The sequence below is a fragment of the Lates calcarifer genome, linkage group LG7_1, assembly GCF_001640805.2.
Source record: "Lates calcarifer isolate ASB-BC8 linkage group LG7_1, TLL_Latcal_v3, whole genome shotgun sequence".
NCBI classification, from domain to species: Eukaryota; Metazoa; Chordata; class Actinopteri; family Centropomidae; genus Lates; species Lates calcarifer.
In genome coordinates this window covers 8,747,870-8,756,968 of record NC_066839.1, presented here as the reverse complement: position 1 = coordinate 8,756,968, position 9,099 = coordinate 8,747,870, and the positions used below count along the sequence as shown (strand labels likewise).

The following is a 9,099-nucleotide window of genomic DNA, read 5'->3' as shown; positions in this document are numbered from 1 at the left end:
ATACGGTATGCAAGCAATTATGGTTAAACAGGCAATGCAGCTTGCGAGCTGTGAGGTCAGAGGACATACAACCCCTTGCTGAGTTACTGTAGCCACAGAAATGCAAAAAACATTCTGTCAACTAAAATGGAGGGTCTTTTGGTTTTCATTCAAAAACTTCAATGAACTCCAAATGAAGAAGAAAATACTGATTGATCACAAAAAAGAGATAATTTTAAGTGGTTATTTAACGTGGAATTTAACCTGGGAATATTGCTTTTCTTATATGAAATAAAAGAAATCTGAAAAGATAATTTTTTCTTTATAATTGACATTTTTGTTTTTACTTTTTTCAACATTTTATGTATTTTTAAGATAAATATTTCTCTGAAATCTGGTAAACAAATGAAATAACACTACAATGCAGTACATAATCAATATCAAGGTATTCAATCAAAAAAAAAAGTTTGATTTCATCGATATCAGCCTTAAACTGCCTTAAAATGATAAGAATTAAGATTTAACATGATTAGGTAAAGCACCAAAAGTGTTTTTTAACTTGTGTAGGATTCACATTTACATCATTCATCTTTACAAGTGAAACTGCAGCAGCTTAAAGACTGAAAGTTTGAAGAAAACTGTTAACTCAGGTGGTGGTCCTCTACCTACTATTCATCCAAGAACCCCATGAGCAACAAATCCCAAATACCCTCATTCCCCTTATCAACTTCTGCTTTTTACTCTTAGCATGTGCAAATGTAATACATCTGTGTGCATGCAAACAAACCTGTTGTCTGATGCGATTCACTACGCTAACACGTTACACCAGAAAGTGTTGTAATTCAAGACTTGTCTTTTCCTCTTCCTTCAAAGCCACCTCACAGTGTTTACACTTCAGCCCACACAGGGCTGCATACTTCTACAGAGATTTGGATAATAAATTGGGTGTTATTTTACAAGACACCAAATCTCTCTCACAAGATAAAGAAAAAAAAAGGAGACAAAGAAGCAAAAAAAAAAAAAGGCACAGAGATAGAAGGGGTTGGAGAGCAAGGGAGGGGGTGAGTGAGAGTCCTTGAGTGTTCTTCTCTCAGTATCTGTCTAAAATCATCTTCGCTGCATTGCTGCACACTAGCTCCTAGCACAAAACATGACATGTGCTGTAAAGAAAAAGTGCCTTTTTTCCAATGCAGATATTTCCTCATATTCAGCCAGTGCTTAACTACTATGTTGTGGCTTTCACCCATGCACCCTTAGCCTCTTTAAATGTTCATCTCTCTGGACAGAAACATAATTGCCAGAGAGGAAGTATCAGCGACGGAAGATGTCGGCAGAGGGAAAAGGGCACGGAGAAAAGAGAGCAGATTATAAAAGGGTATAAGAGGAGAAAAGGATGACAAAAGAGAGAAGAGAAAGGGAGGGAGAGAGAGGAGACTTCTTTGCCCTTTGGTGTGAAGCGAGGGCCGATCGATAGCGGTGTAATGAGCCTGGTATTAGCTGGGGTGCAGAGGGACCGGAGCAGGGGCAGGGGGACGGTGGAGGGGGAAGGGGAGAGCCAGGATCTGATTCCCAACAGCAAACAACACCATTTCTGCAGACATCAGAACCAACACCTGAGAACACCTATTAAAGCCAGATGACCCTCTGCTCGGCTAATGACGAATCCACCCTCATATAAGCTCCCCCCCTACACACACACACACACACACACACATCATGTGCACACTCTCTCACACTTGTTGTCAACCTGCTAGCTGGTTCAGTAGCCGTCACAGAGTTGTTCCATCTCTGCCAAGCTGCTGCTAAAGCCAAACACTATCACCGAAAGAGGGCTAACAGAGAAAACCCGAGCCTAATCCTGACTAAGAAAAGGACCACACTCAACATCACCTCTCCTTTTTGATACAGATTACCCAACAATGGCTTCTGCCACTCTCTTAAATCCACTACACACTGGCAATTTGTATTAGAAAGATGGAGACGCAGGGATTGTATTTGGTTGGTTGAAAGAGAGAGCGAAAGAGAAGGGGGGGGGGGTAACCATCAGGTACACTCAAAGCCAATCTGTTGCCTCGTCAATAGGCTCATTCTGCTGGAGTGCCATGTGCAGGGCGCCGGGCGCTGCTAGCCCCCCAGCCTTAGAAGTCAGACCAGCCATCCAGGCAGGCACAAGCCAGGGGGGACGCAGAGAGAGAGAGAGAGAGAGAGTAAGAGAGAGGGCCACGCCTGGGTCCACTCAATGGAGGGATAAAGGCAGGGATAGAAGGATGGGCCCCCTCTCTTTGTGCTCTCCCAAAACAAACGCATCCTCCTGTCCGCCTGTCTGCTGGAAGCCGCATGGAGGAGGTCCGGCCACAGGAACAGATGGTGAAGGGGACTACCACTGGGAGACACCTGCACTCCGCAAAAGGAAGTGTTGTGTTCAACACATCCACACGCCTGGTTTTTGGAACTCAAATGCTTTTCATAAAACGTAATGATACAGCATCATATAATCACATACTGTGGAGTGATGTGCTATTTACTTACATGGCATTTTGAGTGTAACCATTCATCTCAATTATATCTCAAAATAAAGAATGATCTGATGATGTTCCATGGTTCGCTTGTTGTCAAACAAATCCCACTAAAAGGCCAAAAACCAAAAAGTATTGCCTGTGTAGCACTACATGTTGGTCTGCCATAGACCTCCACTGTTCAAAAACTATTAAAAATTCATCAGTGAGCCACACTGTGCCATGTTCTTTACTTGCCATGAATATTTACTTGTTGTCCCACTGTCCTTAAAAAATCTGTATCTAACAAGTCCACTGAATAGAGTCCCCTTTCAAATACTCTAATTACCCCAGTTTGAATAACTTTTGTTGAAAATAAACACAGGCCCTGTGGTTTTTAAGTCAGTCCTGCGTACACTGCCCTGCTGTCCCCATAAATACTCACCAGTGCACCAAATGTGTATTAATCCGCCACTGAAAACAGTCCCCAACAAAGGCACTATTTTCTCCTGTTTGAATGATGTTGGCTAAAATCTACAGTGTCCAGCTGTTTTCAGGAATTTATTTAACTTCTTTAAAATGTGAAAATATATATTTGTGACTCATTTTTTAAGTATATATGCATTTGGCTGAGCACCACAGACAGAGTAGGGAAGTGTTGAGATACTGAGAGAGCCTAACACACTGTTTGCTGGTTTTGGTCTATTCATTGGATTTGTTGACAACAAGAGAAATAGAGAAGTAGGGACACTGAAAAAAGATTCTGCGGCTGTTTTTAAAAAAAAAAGTTACTTATCAATGCTGCGAGAACCCTGCAAAGATTTCACTCATATCCACTGGTTTTGGGTGGAGGCAGAAACCTCAGAAACAGATCTCTCAAAACCAGACTGAATAAAACCCACGTTTTTTTCTTCATGCAATTTAGGAGAGCTGACCCTTTCACATATTTCTCTGGTAATCTAACTCCACTTTCTATTCTAATCCTCTTAATCACCTGTGAAAAAAAAACTCTAGCTACTACAATCATTCTTAAACAGAAAGTGTTAAAATTGGCTGCCTGCTAATTACATATTTTTGTTTAGAGGAAAACAATCAGAATTGTTCATTTTCTATTATTAACGTTATTTCCTCATGCTGTGGAGAGTCACAGTCTCATTCCCTGCCAGTGAGTAGAGAGATTTTCACGAGCCCATCAGAAGCAGGGCTTCCAGTAGATATAACCCATGCTATGGTAATCACATGCTAATCACAGTTAACACCAGCGCAGGGTCCTATAGTCTAGATTAATGCATCCGTCGCATATTCACGTTTCTATTAGCATAAATCAGGTTCACCCTGCCTTTGTAATTAGTGTTTTCATGTGAATGATAATAAGATATGGTGATTAGGTCAGGGTACTAGAATGGAAATGACTTGTCAGCTAAGTCGGCCTCAAACAGTTCAGCACATGTTGGACTATCAATATGTGCTTCCTCAAGAAACAATTAATGATGGTTGAAAGATAATGGAAGTTTGATAGTAGGGGGTGGAAAGCAAAAGTAGACTATTAATCACATTTATGCAAGACACTTGATGTTTTAGCAGGGCTCTTATTGTAGAATTACACTTCAGTCAAAGACATGTATATAAAACTCTCATCATTTTCATCCTTCATATTATGGTGACAATGAATTTTTCTTGAGACTGTATAACATCAACCTGCACAGAGATTGCATACTGAAAATGAGTCATTTTTAAATTCTGACAACAATATCATATTACAGAAACATCATGTGACTGTTTCACTGTATATAATAACAGCTCACTGCCTTCTAATAGGGAAAATGCTCCCTACCTGTCATTTCCACTCCATGCCCCAAACACCTGTTCTTGCACTATGTAATGGTTGTCCAGGTACGATCTTGAACTTTTAAAATATCAAGAATTACAAACAGAGTTTGGTGTGTTTGTTACAGCAACACCACTTCTGGAGGATTTTACACCATTTGGCCGTGTTTCAGTTAAGTTCCAGTCAAGCAACTGATAGACTTTGTTTTCTGTACATGAGCTTCCAGCTCCTAGGGGTACATTGCTTCTCATACCTTTCACCGCTCATACTCAGAGCCCAACAGAATTTAATCCACCAGCATCCTGTATCTGATTAATTGAATTAATTAATTAAAGACAGTAAAGTCGTACGTAGCCATTGCACCACAGGCTTCATAACAGAATTGTAATCTTTGATGCATGATTCAAACAAAAACCTCAACACTTAACTTGCTTACATCACCTGAAAACACAGTATATCTACACATTTCTCAGTATATAGCCAGTATCAATGTTGGCAGCAAACAAAACTCCCCAGAACTCATCTTCTGAATTCTTTTAGTATTATTTCAGAGAATTTAGATTTAATTAGCTATTTTTATAATGTAACATCAAAAAAGTTTGTGAATGTCAACAGATTCATTAGCTTTTTTGGTTTAAATAATTTTCCTGTTCACTCAGTCCTGCTACTTTAATGTCTGATGCATTGTATTAAAGGCCAAACTGTATCACATTGCATCTCTGCAGACAGTTTTCCAGGATACAGGACCGCATTTAGTTTAACTTTAGTTTAACTTTTTTTGGAACACAGGAATGATATGTGGACCCCCATCTTTCTCTTCAATTAAGGTCCTGCTCTGCCATAACCTGCACAAACAACACCCGTTTCACCTCTGTTCTTCTGCAGTCAGCTACAATAAAAACCTTTTTGCTCTGATCTGTAGTCAACAAGAAGCAGTGTGAAAAAAAGAGGATGTATGAGCATAAAAGCGTGCTCCGTCACATGTGAGCACAACACAAGGGCGCACAAGCTTATATACGATGATACGATATAAACAGGAAACACAAGTGTGTTAACATGTACGTGCAGGTGCGGGACACACCTGTGTACTTTCATGAAATACACAACATGACCAGGAGAAGCAGCAGTGACAGGCCATAGGTGAGGTTCACTCACTGTGGGTTTTTGTCTCCCTTGGGACACCCCCTTTTCCACCACTGACACCCCTGACATGGAGCATTCCTCCCCAGACTGGTGACCCCACATGACGGACGGCATCCTCCATGCCTATAACCGACCGGTGCAGCCCCAGGAGACTGAAAGGCTGAGGTTGTGATCAGGAATGTGAAAAAAAAATTGCATGAAAACGAATCTGTACAAGTTTACAATTAATTCTAAAAGCAACAGAATGAGAACAGATGAGATGTAATTAAAAAAAAAAAAACTATGAATGTGAATGCGTGCACATTGCAAGAGGGATTTCTCATTCAACCTGACACTCCTGTTTCCATGGTAATTTATGAGGCCTGACCTGTGAATCTGAACACCCAGCTCCCACCTCCCAAAAATTGTCTTCTTCATGGGTATCATACATAACCCTTCTTTGAACTGTTTGGTAGCTACCACATCTTTCACAAAGCCACGAATGTGAAAACTGATAGTCATGACGAAAAACTTTTGGTTTCCCTCTGTTTTTTTCCTGCTTAGGGTTAAGGTTAGGATAAAGGTAAAGGCTGGGCTCATTTTCTGGGAGAGGTCGGAAAAGTTATAAGGAAGCCACCATACATATATTAATACCAGTAAAACTCATGTCATACAAACATAGGTATCTACTATTCAGTGCTACAGGGCTGTGTACTGTTTCCTAGTTCCAGTCATATTTGTGTGAGGACTCTGCATCACACTGTATCTCTTATCAAGGCAGAGGCATAGCTGAATGAGAGATTCTCAAACAGGGGCAGTAATTTGCAGAGTGTGTTTCTAAGTTATTCCAGCTCCCCGCAGCTCAGCAGTGGCTGACCCCTCTCCCCTTCTGTCTGCTAAGAGGCCTACGGGGAGGAATCAGCCCAAATTACCTTTATTGATCCGGAGAGACAGGTGAATACCAAGCAGGTCTCTCTTCCCTTCGCTCTTCTTATCTCTCATCTACCGTTTCCATCACTCCATCCCCCTCCCTGCCTGAAAGAAGGGAGAATATAAAAAAGAAACAGGGAGGTTTTATGTGAGAGGGACTATTCCAACCGCCTCCAGCACCACCACACATTACTGTATCAGCCGCTGCAATGATTTACTGTTTGTGTTCGGGTTGCTGTGATTAAACCTGCCTTCTCATTGCTCATCTTTCACCGGCGACTGAGTGAACAGGAATGGCGAGTGACTGTTTTTCTGCCTCCAATCCACCGTTGTCCTTTCGCCCCAGCATACAAATCACTGTGGCGGTGGAAAAGATACTCCATTAGGTCCAACTCTGAGTTAAATCAATGCGTGACTTATCAAATGAAATAGGGGATTATGAGGTAATCACCTGGCAAACGTTGCTGAAATTGTAATTATCTCCACTGCACACATCGCAGAGAGAGGAGACCAAACTAACTATTTAAGTGGAGGGTGAGATAACAAGGAGCAGAAAAGCACAACAGCTATATCTCTTAGACAGCAGCGTGAGCCAGAATGTTTATGTGCTGAGAGGAGCCAGAGCAGCTCTGTGGTTTCTCTTGCTCGACAGAGAAACATGCATGAAGGGGTTCACTCCACTGACAGATTTATGCTTCTTGTCCATTTCATTTCTGTCTTAATTTTCAATTCAATTCAATTCAATTTTATTTATATAGCGCATATCACAACAACAGTCATCTCAAGCACTTTCATATAGAGCAGGTCTAGACATACTCTTTAAAATCACACCTGTTTGCCATTTGTGCATCACATTCTTGGGAGAGATGCATGAATGACAGGTGCTGAATATGTTTAGTGCTGTGATAGGATTTGTATACATCAAGTATGTATAGAAGTGTTTCTTGTGGTTCCAGGATCCACATTAAAAATAATTACAACAATATAAGACAGGAAATCTGCTATATAAATAAACAAAAATTTTGAATTCAAAAAACAAGATATAACAAAATAGAAAATAAACATAACATAAATATAGACTAATGAAATTAATAGAAAGTGGTATGTTTTAAGTTATAAAATTTGGATAGATAAATAAAAAACTGTATTTTGTATTCATATTATATAGTTTATCATTAAAGTCCATTGTGATTCAGATAAAATCTGTTGCATCTTTGCTTTCTAATAAGTCACAATTAAGACAATGTTAAAGGGCAATTAATGTTGAAACCTATAGATACAACCACATATTTGATCTAAGCAGCATAAAATGACTAATTTTGGTCCAGTATTTCACAATGGGATTATTATTCATATGTAATTTTTGCATGTAATTTCTTCTAAAGCTATAATCTGAAATAAATTTAAATTGCATTTTCTTATGGTAATGGAAACTACTGTAAAAGTCACAGACTTCTTTTATTAAACAATTTTGTAACACAGCATTTTGCCCATTAGTGGGATTAGAGTCTTTTATGCATATTGCAACATAGAATAAACACATTTTATGTAGTCTAATATCTAATAGGGCCTATTCTTTATTCATTTGAAAAAAGTAACATGCAGAATCCTCTGAAAACCCATTGGTCTATTATTTATGTGGAGTCTGAATTTTCTATATCGTGGTTACAGCACAAGTGCAACACAGCCCCCAGGTGGAAGTTTAGCAAAGTTGCACCACAGGCACTAAAGTCAGCTGAACAATCACTCTTGGCTATCTTGCCCCATCTGTTGGTCAAATGTACTCATTGTACTGCCTGAAGTTGATGTGGGCCCTGTCAGGATTCAACTGTTTTTAAGTGTAAATAAGAAGAAAAATTAAATCATGCTGGTTCAACCATGAATAAACATCAACTGGCTCTTATACAGTCAGCTGCATGTTGAGGTAGGGAGGGTTATGTGACACCAGTGTACTCACACTACTAACACCACCAAACAAGTTGCATGTTTCAGACAGCTACGCTACATTTAATATTTAACATCACTGCTACTCTCATAGGCACCAATATGTCAGTCACTTGAAATAATACACAAAAAAATCTTCCACAGTATCCATAGTGATTATCATTCAAATTAAACATGGAGAAAAGCAGTACTTACTGTTACAACATCATCCATCAGCGCTTGTAAATCACTCTCTAAACTCATACTTTAACATGAACAGAAGTAAGATGACATAAACACCTAAGACAGAGAGGGCAGGTGTAGGTGTCATGTTCTTGGCACATTTCTCTACTACAAACAAAACAGCACTTCCTGTCACCAAGCACTTTTTAAAAACTAACTTGTACCTAAGCAGAAGCACAGTGCCCCCTTTGGGCTCCCAGTGTAACTACATCTGATATGACAATACTTGTGAGTAACCTGAATAAACTATCTGCTATCAAAAGTGTTCTGACAGGAGAGTGAGCTCTCTGTGCGTCAGTGACGAGCAGAGGTGTGACTGTGGGAAGGCGGTGGAAGGGGTTCAGCCTCAGCCTCAGCCCTGGGTGAGTCACACTTTGTCACCTCTTCTGGTGTCTGTGATCACACCACGCAGGCTCAGTCAAAGTTCACAGGGGCATGTCAGCCGCCACATTCTCCAACAGAGTGTTCATTATAGAATTAAAAATCACAAAAAGTAACAGGCTCAGGGACAGAATTATTGCATGATACTGAACGCCCAATTTTTGTGGAATTTGCACCAAACTATGTTCATCTAAGACA

At 40.0% G+C, this 9,099-nt stretch overlaps 1 long non-coding RNA gene across 1 annotated transcript; it reads right to left on the bottom strand.

Annotated features, from left to right (window-relative positions):
- Positions 1-6,123: 6,123 nt before the first annotated feature.
- Positions 6,124-8,624, bottom strand: LOC108896000 (uncharacterized). The gene is made up of 3 exons (XR_001963057.2): positions 8,494-8,624; positions 6,602-6,711; positions 6,124-6,455 (listed from the first exon to the last, which is right to left on the bottom strand). It is a non-coding gene; the product is annotated as an uncharacterized LOC108896000 (long non-coding RNA).
- Positions 8,625-9,099: the final 475 nt, after the last annotated feature.